Source organism: Halyomorpha halys, unplaced genomic scaffold (assembly GCF_000696795.3).
Source record: "Halyomorpha halys isolate HHAL.00 unplaced genomic scaffold, Hhal_1.1 Scaffold469.1, whole genome shotgun sequence".
Lineage (NCBI taxonomy): Eukaryota > Metazoa > Arthropoda > Insecta > Hemiptera > Pentatomidae > Halyomorpha > Halyomorpha halys.
This window is the reverse complement of record NW_027114062.1, coordinates 249,971-268,070: the sequence shown is the minus strand read 5'-3', so window position 1 is coordinate 268,070 and position 18,100 is coordinate 249,971. Positions and strand designations below refer to the sequence as shown.

Here is an 18,100-nt window from a genome sequence, read left to right as displayed (position 1 = left end):
TATTTATTTATTTTTCATACAGATAGTCTGATTATGTTCATTTGTCTATTCTTTTGTTTGTATATATTTTAAGAGAGTTTTTTTTTATTTTATTTTTTTTTTTTTTATTTTAGTATGTATGAGATCATTCATCAATATTACCTATTGCCCACAACTGTGTGGCAGATTGTAATATCTATCAATAAATAAATCTATCAATTTAAAAAAAAAAAAAAAATCCTTGAGAAATTTCAAGAAAAGTTATTAATTAAACAATAATAACAAGAATTTATATTTGCCGTTTGAAAGACAATTAAACTACTTCGAAAAAAATGCTTTAAATCGGATTAGTATCACAAACACCCAGCTTATTGACGTTTGCATCCTTGTTTTTAAAGTATTTTTCTCAGTTTTTCATATAAAACCGTTCAATTTTTGTTTACTAATTCCTAATCTATCCATATATATTTAGGTATATTCCAGATGCTCGATGGAAGGATAATTTAAGTTATGAAATAAGTCAGACTAAATAAATAAAATAATAATGTCTCTGTTGGACCAATTTTATTCAAAATACAGTATATGCAATCACAAAAAAGTTAGAAAAATATGAAATTGGTGAATGACACAATCTTCCTTGTTTAAATATAACAATTTATTTCATATACAACAACGACGTTTCTGGGTTATCCCCCATCTTCAGGTTGCTGATTAAATATTTTATATGTAATATTTAATTAGCTCCTTAATTTGTCATTACTTGATATTATTAAAACATATTATTGTCAATTATTGAATATTGTTAGGTATAAAGGTAATTGTTCTCCTTGAAAAATGTTTATTAGTTGATATTACAAAAAGTTTTTTATTTAATAATTGACAATAATATGTTTTAACAAATTAAGGAGTTAATTACACATTATATATAAAATATTTAAGCAGCAACTTGAAGATGGGGGATAACAACTTGAAGATATTTAAACAAGGAAGATTGTGTCATTCACCAATTGCATAGTAGTTCTAGAAACTCTTCCAGTAGAAGATCATTAAGTTCGAAAAATAGTGTGGAATCACAGTTCCATTGAGATTTTTTTTTAAATTTGCAAATTAAATACACAAAATCATATCACAGTACAACCACCACAAGAAAAAGGGTAAAATAGAACAAAATCCATTTTATTTATTCATCTCTTCCGTTCTATGATAGGTTTGCCGCTGGATAATAAAAAACTAAATCATTGAACAGTAAAATAACAATAAAGAATATTAGTTATAATTGAAAAAAAAACTTAATATTAATCTATGGAATGTTGGTAAATACTTGCAGTAGTGGCGAACCCATTTCCCATGACATCTCTTATGTGCACGCCAGCTAAACATGACCTCCCTTTCATACCATACCCACAACTATACAGAAACTGTTATAAACTATAATTATCTTGAAGGAGTTGATAAATCTAGCCAATTCCTTGAATGTTCTTTGAAATGTATCTACATATTTCACAGTTTTCTCCATGATATCATACCTTACATAACTTACTGTAGATTCCATTGAATACCTGAGTGAAACAGCGTATAAGTAACCGATAAAGTTATGACTTTCATTGGTTGCTTATGTGACTAATAGTTTAAATGTATGTTCTCTTTTTTTTATTTCCATGTAATTATCCTCACACTTGATTTCCTACGTAAGAGAAAAATAAATGATTTTGTTACACTACTCATAATATCATAAAATATTATAGTTATATATTATTACTTTTTTTTAAAGGTTTTTATAAGTTGTAAAAATATAGACATCACTAAGCTATAACTCGTAATTCAAACTTATTTTATTTTAATTAAAAAGCTTACTCCTCATTATCTTCCCGTTAACCCTTTTGACCCCAGATTGAAAGTGGGATTTCTCTTTTGGAAGAGTTTTTCCTCGATGGCTCGGTTTCACAGATGCAGCACTCTCTTGATGAAAACTCCTCGATAATGAAAGATGAGGCTACTTTCGCTAACCATCAAGGGGGGAGGAAACAATAGCACTCAGCATGATGGCCACAACCTTTGATACTAGATATGGTAGAATTTTCAGAAAATATTTTTATTCCTATTTAATAATAGGTGTTTGCAGATCTTAATTTTTTTGAATAATTCACGATTAAGAATCTCTGATGCTATAGGAATATGTGTAAATACACTTTAAATATATCTTAGAGATCTTAATTGTTGAATAGTTGAAATATTCATTGAAAAAATTCAATATTTTTGAGGCTATTTATTTCGGGATTTTTTTTAAATATAAAAACTGAAGTCAAATGTTTTGTATGGAAGAAATATTTTTAGGGCTCTAACAAAATTGAACGATCGTACGGTCTTTAGCTATGTACAAATTATGTATCTGATGACAGATTTTTTGATTCCACACTTTTTAAATACTGATTTAATAGAGCCGTGTATCAGTAATATACATTGTTGCAAGTTCTACTGATACACATAGTCGGCATATCACATACATAAATCAAAAAAATATTTTAAACTTTTACTACTTAATATAATAATGTGACGAATTCTTTATTATTATAGTATAACAGATGAAATACCATTTTTTCAAAATATGAAAAACAAAATTGTCGTTTTTGTGTTTAAAATGGTTCACTATACACAACATGACGAAATTCATAATTTGAGGTATTCATTTGACGTAGGATTTAATTATTTTTAATGTTTCATACTATTCCTTTTCGATATAACGGTGAGGAAAAAAGAAATAAAAAAAATATAATTCATTACTTTATTGGATTTATTACTTATTTAGTGAGAATTTTAGGTTTCCGTGCCCGCATTATCCACAAAGTTTTTTTGTATTTATGACAATTAATATCTAGTCATTAAATTCAGTTTTATTGACAGTTGCTTTAAAATTTCGTTGAGTAAGATTTCTGAGGTGACCTATTAATAATAAAACAGTGCTATGTAATAATGCAAAAAAAAAAAATTATAATTATAAATTAAAGTGGGAAACAAACTCAAAACAAAAATTTTTAATTTTATATATTTAAATATTTTCTAAGTTACGTAAATATGTTTTGATTCACTTGCATTAGTTACATAAAACGAGATTTCTGAAAGTATTTCTTCCTTTTCCTTCATTATGATAGAATATGGCTTGTTCTTTTGTGATGTTGGATCTGCAGTCGCTAGTCTAGACAAACTTTTTAATAAGAAATACATAACTCTAGCAAATATTAGGAAAGAACAATCTACTCATTTGTAGTCTAAACATCCTTTTTTTTTCTTTCCAACCAGTTGCGAGGTTCATTCCAAAGCATTTTTTATAAAAAAAGAAAAGAATTCGACTATGTATTGTGATGCACAACTTAAACCTTTACAAAAGAACATTTCACATTTGCATAATGGCTTTAGTTTTTCCAAATAAGGATTATCTGATCCTAGTGCGACTTAATATAGAGATCCTGTTAGTGACCTTAAATTGTTCTACTTCTGAATTGACATTTATTAGTAAAAGCAGAAAAAATATCTGGGAATTAGAGATCAAAATTTATCATACATCCATAACCTTACGAAGCTTTCTCGCCCACTAGGGCAGGGATGAGAAATCTTCTCCCAAGCTGGGGGCTAATGTCGTTGTGGGAGGTGCCATAGATGAACGATAGTACTAAAGGGCTCCCTTGATCTATGGCCTGCCAACGCCTCCCGATACTTCACCCTTTGAAATATTCCTCCTTTAAAAGAAAGGTCATTTAGGAGCAGGTCGATTGATGACCCACAGTTGACATTATCAACAAGGTATAAAAGAGGTGTATTTTTAAAAACATTCCTTTTTTTATTTTTAATCTGCCATTTAATGACATTATGAAGACACTAAACAAATAATTCACGTTCATTGTAATTATATCATTTATAGTTCAAAATTTAAACATTGTAAACATAGTCTAACCTAAATTAGTATAAAACATTTGAAAGTGAAAATACAAAACTTACGTAGTTCATGGTTTATGGTTTACGTAGTTCATTAACAAAATAATGTTTATTAAATAATTAAATCTTTTGAATTTAAAAATATTTAGTATTTTCGTAGACGGTTGGTGTATTAAAAAATAAAACAGAATAAATTTATTTGTGACAATGATGAAGGCCTTTAAAGAAACATCAGTGTACCATAAAATGGTAATACATTTAATATGCATTTTATTAGTTGAATTTACCAGAAAAGAAGGAAAAATAATTTTTTTAAGTATTTTACACGCCTTCTTCCTTCTGCTTCCAGTTTGCTGTATGCAGTTCTTTTGAATCTTTATCAATTATATCAATACATCTGAACGCGAATTACAAATGGAGTCAATAGATGATTATATCAAAAAACGGTTCATGAAGTTCCACTCCTAGTTGCCGACAGTTAAAGGAGCAGTGACCTACAACCTGGGAAACCCAACCTCAAACCGAAGACTGAAGCCCAGAATGCTGCAGGACATTCTTTTATCAATTTTTAATAAATACAAAATTAATTCATAGTCACACTACCTCTATTTACATATTATTATTATTCATTTTATTTATTCATTAGTATTATTTTTTTTTCTCTTTTCTTCCCTCTTCCCTTTTTCAAATTAACTAGTTTCTTTTTACTATTAGAAGACAATTGTTTGTTTTATTTAAGTGTACCAAAATCATTATTTTTTGTTATTAATTTTACTTTCCTCTTTTATTAAGAAGCATTAATTTGTTTTATTATTATATTTTTTTAACTTTTAATAAGAACATTTTATATAGTTAGGGGTGTCATTTGTATGACTATACACCCTCAACTGTTAAAAAATATATATAATATAAGTTATATCAACCATGTATGGCCCACTAGGCCGATCTGGTATAAAAATAAAAAAAAAAGAATATCAATACATCTGGATTTTTGGTTTACCACGTGGTCTTGCCAACTAAACCCCACTCACTGTAGAGGTGTCCTGATGGATTGCTTCGAGCCACATGTCCCGCCCATCATAACCTTCTTGTCTTCATATCATTCACTGAATAGTCTCAGCAAGCAGTTCACTGTTAGTTATTCTCCTCCATGTGTTAGGACTCTGATCTTAGATCGCTCCTGTAATTGTACCGAGGACATTCCGTTCAAATCTCTGGATTCTGCTTTCTTGAGTACCTGGTAAAACCCAGTTCTCGCTGCCGTATATCAGAGCTGGCTTTTTCATGGCATTGTACACCATTAGCTTAAATTTGTAGAGATTTTTCGGGACTTCAGTTTTCTTGACAAAGAGAAGGCTCTATTATTTAAATTATTAATATTTAACTATTATATGAACAATAAATAATAAAAAAAAATCAAGATGTATTTTATATCGCTAAACTATCTTAATTGTAAAAAAAAAGAAAGTATGTTATAAACGAAATACCAGATAATGAATTCTTAATTTTTTTAAATTAGTTTTTTATAAAAATAAATAATAAAATATTCGTTGGATCATTTATCGCACCTTTCACTGAGGATAATAAATTTGACTGTTAAATTGTTACATTTATGCTAACTGCCATTAATGGTAGTTGTTTGTAAATGAACGCCTGCAAACAGGAACTAATAACAGTAAATATTTTTATTTTTATTGCCCATTACATCGTATTCTCCACGTTTTCAGTTCCTTTAATTGACATTTTGGTGCTATGTTTAACCAATACCTTTGATACTGCCCGATCCGTGTTTTCCCATATTTTTACTCTCCTTGCCACTTAAGTAACGGAAATATTATAATCGGAACAATTATTATAGCCCCTTAGATTTCCAAAAAATAATTTTTGGCCATTAGTCTGTCTGTGATACGACTATATCTTGAACGGACTATCATTTTGCTGTAGGCCTTTGAAATGTTATTAAATTCTCTATAAAATAAAAAGAATTATTTAAATCTTACCAGTGAAATATTAGCAAAGGAAATGGTATTTACTATAAAATTATTTTATAGTACCTTTTTTTTCTTAATTCGTAAAAGTCCTTAAAGCTATTTCTGATAAATTCAAAACTTTTTTTTTTTATTTAATAATTTATTTATTGATATTTACAACTGTATACATATATACACATCAAGTAAATTTGCTGTAAGTGATATTATGACATGATAAAAACATGTGGAGAATCTACCCATTGATAGAACTCCAAAAACATTTCTAAAGGAGAAGATCTCGAGGCCATCTTCTTTTCAGACGCCTAGGAGGATTATTAGGTAGTGAAGGAGAAGCCAGGTTAGAAACAAGTTGGTTTGGGTGGTTGGGAAGTTTATTATGGAAGGATTGGTATCTGGTTCTGGCCAAATCGGCAACATAGGGAACATTGAAATCCTGATGGATGATTTGATTTGTGACAAAGTAAGGAGCATTAAGGATTTTACGAAGGATTTTGGACTGTAAGGATTGGATTCGAAAGGAATTAGATGGTTTAGTGGAGCCCCATACCTCAACTCCGTATGTCCAAATTCAAAACTTAATTATATTACCAATTATAATGAACAAAATAAAAATTATAATAAATTAAATAAAAATCGTAATAAGTGAAATAAAAATTTACCTACTTAACAACTTTATGTTAGAGTATATTAATAAGAATTGAAATTTCAATAATTTTAATACAAAATTTGGAAAGATCCTTTTACCTTTATCAGTATTTAAAGTTTCTACGAAAATTAATTTATATTTATAAACATTTAAGTGCATTGCTAGGGAATCAAGAATGTATGTAATACAGTAATCGTTTTTAATTGTAATTTTCATAGTCAAATTGTCACCGATTGATCTAAAAACGAAATAAAATCTTATTTAGACAGTTTAAAAATTTTAATACTTTATTTTAAATTATTGGGATATTTTCACTTATTATATGAGTCGCTTATTATAAAAGTCGCAGAGTTTACTATAGTAGTGGCTCCTATTAATACCAGATAACCTGGCAGTTATTCATGAAGGTAATTAATGGGTTTATAACTGCTGTTTTAGAGTACTGTATTTAATAGACCATACTGTACTGAAACTGTTCTCTGTGTTCGCTCTGATTAGTACTAACCTCTTACAAAGCCAACAGCAGCCTCCTTAATTCTGTGTTCATTCCTAATCTCATGCTGACCAAGTCACCTAATCATCAAATACATGTGTTTCTTATAAAGAAGCCCTGCCAGGAGTATAATATCTATTCTTTGGCTTAGGGACTGCATCCTGAAAATACTTTATATTCTCTTTTGATTTATGAAACCTAATGTATGGGACATATATTTAACTACTTAATAATCTGAAAACCGAAATTTATATTAAGAGAAATGATCTCATTACAACAATTTTTATTCATAGGAAGATATTAATAAGTATTTGACCAAGGATTTAGATTATTTTCATTTAAAATACTAGATAATAAATTTCTTAAAATATTATTTATTTAAGTATTATATTTTTATTTATCTATTTTTTAACAATAAAATAAATTGTGTCTAATTTAGGTCTCAGACACTCTTTATTTTAATAATATAGTACTGTATGTCATTTTTATAAATATTGTCTTATATTAATAAATAATATTTGAATAAACAAAGAATATTTATGTATAATCTTTACACTTTCTTGAGACTGATTTTTATTGTTTAAATAAAACGAATATTATTAAATTTAAGTCTCAAAACATTCTTTATTTCATTAAAAGTCCAATGTTTCGGCCTATTTTTTCATCCTTAAGGACAATCTTGAATACAAATTTACACTACAATAATTTTAAAAATTGTTTGCAGGTTATTCTGTCCAGGTTACCAAATTTAGTCAAAATCACCCTATTCTGTCACTCTTCACATTAATATTAAAAATTCTGATTGCAATTAATTTACCACTATTATCTATTATCACAACAATATTTAGCAAAAACGTTTTTAAAATTATTGATGTAGTGTATTGGAGATTGTCCTTGAGGATGGCCGAATTGGCCGAAACGTTGGACTTTGAGACTTAAATTTGATAATATTCGTTTTATTTAAACAATAATAACCAGTCTCAAGAAAGTGTAAAGATTATATATAAATATTCTTTGTCCATTCAAATATGTTTAGTTATATAAGACAATATTTAGAGAAAAGACATACAGTACTATATTATTTATTATATTATTAAATGAGAATTTATAAAATATCATTTAATCAAATCACTTATATTAGGCGTTTTTTAAGGAATTGCCTTCCTTTCATTGCTTTCACGATTTAATTAGACACTGCTACCAGCATACTTATTATTTTTTTATTTATTTAGTAATATGTTCTTATGACGATAAATAAGAACTGGTTTTCCCTGCTATGAAGAAAACAGTTTTATGTATTAAGGAGCTAAAATATACCATGGATGTTACTGAAAAATATATAGCATATAAATAAAATGTCTTATTATTCATGCACCTAATGCTAACGTTAAGAAAACTTATAGTGGAATAATTTTTAATCTTTTTTATTTCACCATACTAGGTTAGCAGTTGTGTCCCAAGAAGGAATTTAATCCCTAATAAACCCTCAATTTATTAATTACTTATAACCCTCCAAATCGTTATAATTATAAAAGCTGTAGCTTTAAATTTTCTATTGATATAACTTAGAAATGGATCAGGAAAGTAGCTATACAAAACCCGCCGTTGACTGATGCAAACAGACTTTTATTATATATATTTTCATAATTAGCTTCGGAAAAACTCTAATATATCGCCATTAATAAGAATTAAAATCATAGTTGTTTAATGTTTTATGTAAATTTACAATCTTGAGAAATATCAAACAATGGAGTAAAGGTTTCGTAATTTGTCCACATTGTTTTCTTTTGTGATGGAATTAAAAAAATAAAAATTCAAATAAACATATTTCTTTAGGCTGTTTTTTTTTGTTTTTGCTCGGATTAGCAGACATTGCATTATCTTGTATGTCTTTATCCAGTTACTCAATCCTACAATGCTAGAAGTTGTTATTAATATCCCTGACACATAGGCCGCAGGTTACTGATGAAACATCACTACGACTTGGGAAAGGTTAATAACGGGGGAAAGCTGGTTGGTAAACGGGTTTTCGCATCATACCTCTAGGACCAAATGACGAACCTATGGTTCATATCTATGCCATATGATGGCAAATAATTCTTTCCTAGTCTTTGTTACACAATGGGAATTAATTATCTATTTATTTAAACGTTATTTTTAAATTATAGAACAAAATAAAATACGAAGAGCCATTCATTCTGAGTAACCTGAAGTAATAGGCTCAAGATAATTTTGGTAGGTCAGTACTTCGGGCCACATTTAAGGAAGTGCTGATATGTAATATTTATTCGCATGATGTATTGGTTAGTAACCAAATGGTAATATTATGTAGAAATAAATGAATGAAAGTCATTATTAATGAAAGTAATCTTATTTTTAATATTATTAATAAATATCTTTAAATAAAATTGCCATCATCCTGCATCCTGCATTCATTGAGAAACATTTGCAAAGCAGATATTGACTTACTCAGATATAACTGTTTATTTTTTAAATCTTCTTTGCTATAAAAATCAGAATATTTATAATTTATGTCTTATTTTAATTTATTTTATTTGTTTTGGTTTAGTTAAGATGTTTGGAATAGTTATTTAAAAAACTTTATAATTTTCTTTTATCTACATAAATGTCCGAGATATAGGCGAATGAATCCACATATCGGTCATCATTTTTAAATAAAAGGTTGATGGTAAAAATAATTATTAAATTAGATTAAATTATTAAAATTAGTGCTTAATTATTGGTTTTGATGAAGTATTAGAACGATTTGACATTGGAGCAGCGGTTCGCAAACTGGGTAATAGAAAACCCAAGCTCATTTAATTTTCTCAAAATAATACAAAAAATAAATAAAAGCATTTAGTTGCCACTTTTTTCCTGCATATTATAATGCTCTAAGAATAATCGTACCTAATTTTAATTTTTTTGTGACTTGACTAGAATATTGCAAATAAATCAGCTACACCTTTAAAACGTTAAAAAATAAAAAGGTTTGTAGTTATTTTAGAGAGCTTTAGTGATATAATAAAATTTATTAGTTCATGTAATCTAGAAAATAAATTAACGAAAAAATAAATCATTAAATATTTTTAAAATTTCTACCAGAACGTTTTTTTCTTAAGTTCTCCAACATTTGTTGAGAAATGAGAATATCAGTTCAAACCCAAATAATCCCAAAGTAAATTTGATTTTCTGGTTGATGCCATGGTATTAGTGAATTATTAGTGCCCAATCTCCGGCAAGATCAAAGGCCCTATGTCTAAAGTACGAACCAAGTGGAAAATCCACCTTGAAGCAAGGGGACGGGGTCCCCTTTCATGTTGCGTATTCAGCATTAAATTATCTGTTATTACTTTCCTATGTTAAGTATCGATTCGTTATCCAAATGGGTCTGTTTGTGTTTCTTGAAAGTAAATAATTATCATTCATTCTGTTAAATTTGCCAGCAATTGAAAGTAAAATTAATCGCATTCCTGACATGTTATCACTAAGCTTTCCAGGAATAATTATTTCTTTTTGAATGTAACTATTCATTTTACGCTTACTTATTTTTTTGTGAGGTAGTTGTTTTCTTAAGATCCCAAACGTCAAACCGCCTTTTTAATTTCGAATAAATCTATATTCTATGTTGTCAACCAGTACATTTAGGATCATGAAATTTTAAAGAATGTTTTATTTTTTTTTTATATGACTAATAGCAGTGAAAAATGTTTCAAAATTTTTTTTAATTGGAAAAAACAACATACAATATTTAGAATCTCTAAAATGATATAATGTTCAAATTAATTAATTACTATTCAATTTATTAGCTTGTAGTTAATTGAAATATATATTTTGTTTTTTTCCATGTACAAATAGAGGGATATATTTAAAAAATAAAAATATGATGAGCACTTACGTTAAACAAAATACATTGTTCTTTTATGTATTCATTTATTTCTAGATCGGGCTGGTGGCCCTTACATTCTTACTATGAAAGTTAATTTTATTTTTTAACAATTGATTCTGAGATTACAGTCTTGTGCAAAATACAGCCTTAACTATTTATAGCTATTGAACAATTATGAAAAATAAATAAATAATAATTGTTATATGTTAAAATGAATGAAAAGAAAAAAATAAACAAACGATATTTATTTAATTAATAAAATATATTGTTCGAAATATGTATAAATTTATTATTCAATACGATTTAATACTTAGGATGCTATTATACATATTTTATGATATAGAAAATTTTCTTCCCTTACAGGAATAACAGAATAATACCACAATGCGCATTTATACTTAAATTATAAAATACTTCATTTATTTATTATGTTGAAGGTATTGATAATGGAGTTATGAATATTTCTTATTAAAATAATAAAAATAAAAATATGTTATTATATTATTTATATAACTCTATTTTATAGTTACCATATCAAATAATAAACATATAAGAAGAAGGATAAGCTTTTTTTTTATTTATGGCAACCACGAGCTGATAGGCACAATAAATTTATTGTAAATTAAAACCTTAGCAAATAGATATTACACTGAAATATATACAGAATTTTAATATAAAAGATATGCCACTGATACCTTTTTTTTATAGTCTTTAACAGGTCATAAAAAATTATGTGTTGTTTATTTCTGATTACCATTTCTTCGCCTTCCACACCATCCTTATTTATGAATAACAAAAAGCATAGTTTTCTTTATTATTTCTAAAAACTATATTAAAACAATAATTTATTTAATTTGTTAAAAATAATTTCTAAAACAGACTTTTCAAATAAACATCTCTTTTGTAGTTTATTTCGAGAGATTTTCTCCCTCCCATGCTCAACAAGATCTCTCTCGCCTTGCTGACAGATTGATGTACCTTCTACATCATCAGGCTGAGTAGGGCGGTTGCTTAGCATCCTCGACCTGAGAAGAGATCAGCTGTGTAAATAATAGAGAGTGGCGAGGACAACTAGAACGTTAAATAAACGGATTAGATCCTGGAAAAGGGGGCCAGGAGAAAGCAGATCCGATCCGATTCGGCCAAGCACCAGCGGGCTTCGGTTGAGGAAAACCATTTTCACATAATATCGTCTTACATATCTTCTCCTCTTTCTTACATAAGGGATGATTCTGAATGCCTACCCCTTGTTCAGTTATATACCATAAGCAAATATTGCTAATTTTTTACGTGTTCAATTTTTTTCTTGTGTCTTTTTTTAAGACAGCTACATTATGTGTTATATTTCAAATGCAGATCACTGAATATAAATAATTTATTTATAATACGAATAACTTCAATTAATAAATACATAATTTGAGAAATGCCATAGGTTTACATAGGTTTTTGTATATTTTTTAATACGTTTAATCGAATTGAATTTTTTTTTTTTTTTTTGAAGAAAAAACATTTTAGGAGTTTCACTTTTGAAAATTTATTATTTAAACATTGTTATAAGAGCATGTCAAATAGATAAATAAATTTTATACTCAACATTTCGATTTTGAACACCAATTTGACTGGGAAAACTTTAAATTTTGATATAAAGTGAATAAGATTTTGGTATTGAAAATTAATTAATTCGAAAAATCTTAAGTTTTTGGAATTGGATTAAATATTATTAACTTTTGGTATAAAACTATACATGTGTGATTAATAAAAAAACCTTAATTCAATTTTTATTAAAAATTTCAACTTTAATAAAATAGGGAATTTATACTTTAATATTATTTGCACTTGCACTAAAAAGTCAAAAAAGAAGCACTTGAAATAAAAAATCAAAGAGAACCAAAAAGAAATATTTTTAAAAGTGTCCTTAATAGTATTTTGTGATAGCTATAACACCAAAAGACCTCTAAAACAAATGTTGGCAAAGTTTTCTCCAACTATTATAGTGATTTATTAACTAATTGTTGACTCCATAAATTAAAATATATTTTAAATGGATTTTAAACATGTATTTTACATTTGAATAATTGTGCTTAGTTAGATTTTAAAAAGTTCAAGCCTTCTGTTAACAATGCGAAATCTATCAAAAGTTAATATTTTATTTTTTCAAGAGTAAAGGTTTTTTGATTAATAAAAATTATTCAGTTTTTATAAAAATTTCATTATTTCCTTTCAAACTATAGATTACATATCAACAAATAAAAAAAAAGATTAATTATATTAAATCTACATCAAATGCTGTTAAAAATATGTATATTTTTTTAATAAATTTTACTTTTATGTGTTAGAATACACATTCTAGAGTTTTAAAAGCTATATCAATTATTTCAAAATTTTAATTTTTCCTTTGTCTAGTAAGTGTTACAAATAAGCATTTTCAATAAAAATTTAACTTATCTATATGAGATTCTCTCATATTAGTTTTTCAATAATAATTTTCCAGAAGTTTGAATAAATTTGCAAAGGGTTTTGATTGAAAACTCTTTTTTTTTTAATTAAATTAATTTGATACAGCTCTTAAAGCTTTGGGAAAGTCTGTATGTAGGAGGACCTCTATAAAGAAAATAAGCGCAGTCTATGGTAGTATTTGGAATACGTCCACTTTTAAAGAAAATGAAAATTAATCAGTATAATCAGACATATATAAATTACACATACATGGTATAATCAGATATAAAGAGATATAATAAACACTTTTTTTCCCCTACAGTTTCCTTTTACAATCAATTTCGGTCTGAATAACAAATACAAATGTTTCAATTGATTCCTATTTTTCTTTCTCATTTCTGCTCCTCCAATTTCACCCTTTCATCTTTTTTTAATTCACCCGATCAACAAATTCGCTCTCCGGAATTCACCCTCCTAGATCCTCTTCGCTAAACAAATTCAATATTAGACGGCAATGTGAGATCAAACCATCATTTATAGTCACAGCAGTAGATCAGTTTACCATAATGCACTGTAGCGGATCTAAGTTGACCAAATTCGGCAAAAAGCTCCTGGATATCTGAATTTGAAACGCCAAAATCCAGATTTGAAACAAGCAATTATGCAAGACCACCTCCACCACCACCACGGCCACCGCCTCCACGGATCCTAAAATTGTCATTAAACATGTCATGTTGCCACTTTCCATTTATGTCTCCTCCCCTTTGGTACGGCGTCGATCTCACATTTTCAAAAGTGTTTCTTCTACGTATAACACTACCACCTCCTCCTCCTCCTCCAGAAACTCCGTTAGTCCGGCCTCTGCATCCTCGTACAAAAGATCCCCGATTATTACTACCACTACCACGCATCCATCGGGTAGGAAACTTAATTTTATTCTATTTTATTATGTCATCTAAACTAATGTCAACTTGGGCAACCATTTTACTAACCGAATTTAGACTACTTCAGCACAGATTAAACAGAACGATTCACTACTACTGCAACCTGACCCGACGCCGCAAAATATATCGTTGTTAACAAAAAAACTTTTTTTTTTTGAGACTTGAGTTTGATTTTTGAAAGTGTACTTACCTAATTGCAAGTTAACTGCTTGATATAGCGTTTTCTATTATCCCCCACACTCGTTATCATAGCGACGCAGTGTGACGGCTGATTGATATAATGGTGTAATCAGTTTCGCCTGGGAGTGTCAGAGAAAGGTCACTCTCGTTACCTCCCTCTTCCCCTCCCCTCCACCTCATACTGTATCAACACTTCTACTTTCTGTTTTACTTGCTGATGGAATTTCTCAACTTGTGGTATCGTTATTGATCCACAGGGCCTAGGGCTTGATTTGCGTAGGAGCTTGTTTTCGGCCGCTAGATGTGTTTGCTCAGGCTGAAAGCTTCTGTGTTGGATAAACCCTCAGCTAATGGATTCAGTTGAGTGGGAGAGTAATTTGCGGCTTTATAAAGAAACCTGACCGCAATAGAATGGACAAATCTATCGCCGTTTGTCAATTCCTTAATCTATTACATAATGGAAACAAAATTATAAATTCAAATAACGAAGTTACGCAAACGATAATTATAACTTTCCGGGTATTATTTACAACGTGATTGCGAATATTTTAATAAAGACGAAAAAATTAAAATACAAAAACATAATTTGGGGATTAAGAAAATTTAAAGCTTCCCGTTTGGTGACTGTTATCCGACTATTCATGGTATTGAAATTTTTAATGATTGTGTATTTAAAGTAAAACGCACTTCAGTATCCCTGAGTCGATCTAAAGTATTGTATTAACTGTAAATTTTGAATTAGAATAAATAAAATAAATCTGTCATGAGAACACTAGATAACAAACAGTACGATTTTCGAGTTATAGATGTCTGTGTTCTAAGAGAAAAATTAACGAAAGTTTAATTAGAAATGCTACCAGGACACTGTTTCATAATAAAGTAAAGATTAGTACTATTATAGTTGTTTTTTTGTTTCCATCTCTCTGGCTTCTTTTATCAAACGGTGGAAAGGTGGTTATCCTATAGTTTACCACCCTAATCTAATAATACAAGAGCCCAAGGAGGACAAAAAAGATAGTTATTTTACCCCAATTTTAGATTACTTAATTGAAAACTATGTATAATTATCAGCCTAAATTGATGAGTCTGCCAAGTACAGGTAGGGGGAATAAAAATGGCGGCTGTTTCTAAACGTTAAAAATAATTAATTTTTAATTCAGAGCTCTATATCTTTACAACTACCAACAACAATAGAAAATCTAAGAGAGCATCATTTAAAATAAAGTAAATTGGCTAAAATGTAAGCCCTAATAGAACTATTTACGTTCAATATTTCTCAAAATATAGCTGATTAAAAAGCAACATTTCATAAAAATGTTATATGGAACGTACTGAAATATCTGTAGTTAGTTAATTTATTTTGAGAAATCAGTAGCTCAGGAACTATGTGACGTTGAGATGTCTATTAGCACTCAAATTAAAGCTAGTTTAATGGACTATAAAGTAGTTTATCGCGTTTATTTTCGTAGGAGTAGTAGTTTTCATGAAATTTGCTAAAATTAATTGATTTATAGTTGTTCGAACAAATTTTCATTTGCCAAATTTATATTCATATGTGAATATCATTAAAACTACTACCCCTACGTAGATACGTGTCATAAACTATTTTATAGTAAGTTTAAATTTCCTTTATTTTGAGTTTGGCAGATATATGTGCGTCTTATGGGTCTAGAGATATATATTTTCAAAAATCCAATATTTTATACGAACAACTAGAAATTAATATTTTGTGAGTATATTTTGTCAAATATCATAAAAACTACTACTCCCACAAAGATAAACATTATTAACTATTTTATAGTAAATTTAACTAGCTTTAATTTGAGTGCAGACATTTGTACGTCCAATGTTTTCTGAAATAAAGTCTTTCATAAATCAAATTTATTGTCCGAACAACTATAAATCAATTTATTTTATGAATTATCATGAAAACTACTATTCTTACGCAGGTAAAGGTCATAAACTACTTTATAGTTCATTAAACTAGCTTTAATTAGATTGCTAATAGACATCTGTACGTCACATAGTTCCTGAAATATAGATTTTTCAAAATAAATTAACTAACTACTGATATTTCAGTACATTTTTATGAAATGTTGCTTTTTAAAAGGCTATATCTCGAGAACTATTGGACGTAACAGAGCTCTGTTAGGACTCATATTTCAGCAAATATACTCTTCTTTAAATTTTGTTCTTTTAGATTTTCTAATATTGTTGGTAGTTTTTAAGATATAGACAAATTAATGTTTTTTTAACAGCCACCATTTTTTATTCTCCCTACCTATACTTGGCAGACTCATCAGTTTTGAGTAGTAATTATACATAGTTTTCATTAAAGTAATAAAAAATTATAGGGTGTGATAACTGCCATTTTTCCTTCTCGGCTCTTGTACTATAACTAAAGTGTAAAGGTCGAGTTTTGATTACGAAATAAAAGTCAACCCGCCCAGTCTGAGACCGTTTGTAGTTAAGGCGTCACATTAGGATCTTGAGTCCGCTGATGCAAGAAAATTTACTTTTGACATTGTTTCATTGGCTGCAATTAACCTGTTTCTTCTAAAGTGATTTTGCATATTTAATGCTCTTATATAAAAATACTATAACTTATTGCTCCCATAAGTATTTTTTTGCATACTATACCTACGGATTTCTGAAGGGCTGATAAAAATTAGTCCTCCAAATCCCACGGTACTTGGTAAAGAAGGAATCTGTCGTCAATTAGATTTGTGAGTTGGGATATATATTTTTTAATAATGAAAAATAAAAACTAAAAGACAAAAAGGTTATAAATAGCAATGAAGCTGATAGTGATGTTCTTGTCTCCTAATACTGGATACTGATATATTTACTTGGCAAACTTTTTTTTTATTATTTAGTTCAAACGATATGGATGGCATTTGTTTTAAAACAAGCAGGATTCAACAATAAAAACACATTACTATAATTTTTTCCAAAAATAAACTAGAAAGGAATTTTTAAAAAATACACGGACTAGTGATTTGTGATAGCTATAACAGCAAAAATCCTTCTGAAACAAATAGCGAAATTTTGCTAAAGTAGTAGTTTGTTCCAACTATTGTAGTGATTTCTCAACTATTTGTTACATTTAAATAAACATATTTAGTCTTTAATGAGCTCAAGTGCATTCTGCTAACAATGGTAAATGAATTATCAATTATATTGTAAATATCATTTATAATATAAATAATTCGTTAAAATTATTATATTTGTTGTTATAAAACTTTTAAGGTAAATCGGGGTAAGTGATATATTTCATTTTTTTGATTGACAGGTATTTATATATTAGTTCACGTGTACCAATGTATTGAAGCTCTCTCTTTTCCTATACAAATGAGCAGCTTGTAATTAATATGGTCAAAGCTTGTTATATTCCAATGTATATCACTGTGTTGTTCTTCAAACGGGTGAAAGGGCAGCCTGGGGTTAAATTCAAACTTCAATTAGGCCAACTGCTCTTATTCCAGGAAAAAACAAAAGCAGGCAGTATCAAAACAATGTAAAAACGTTTTGTTTCATCAAAATGGTATTTTGCAGTAGTTATGTATAATAGATAGTTACATACGGGAAAATTATTATTGTGTAAATTAAAAT

At 28.3% G+C, this 18,100-nt stretch overlaps 1 protein-coding gene and 1 pseudogene across 3 annotated transcripts in view; one reads left to right on the top strand and one right to left on the bottom strand.

Annotated features, from left to right (window-relative positions):
• The window catches only part of ssp6 (short spindle 6), a 242,148-nt gene that overhangs the window by 53,809 nt on the left and 170,239 nt on the right, over positions 1 to 18,100 (top strand). The gene's annotated exons all lie outside the window — the stretch shown is intronic.
• Positions 13,831 to 14,415, bottom strand: LOC136796749 (THO complex subunit 4 pseudogene; annotated as a pseudogene).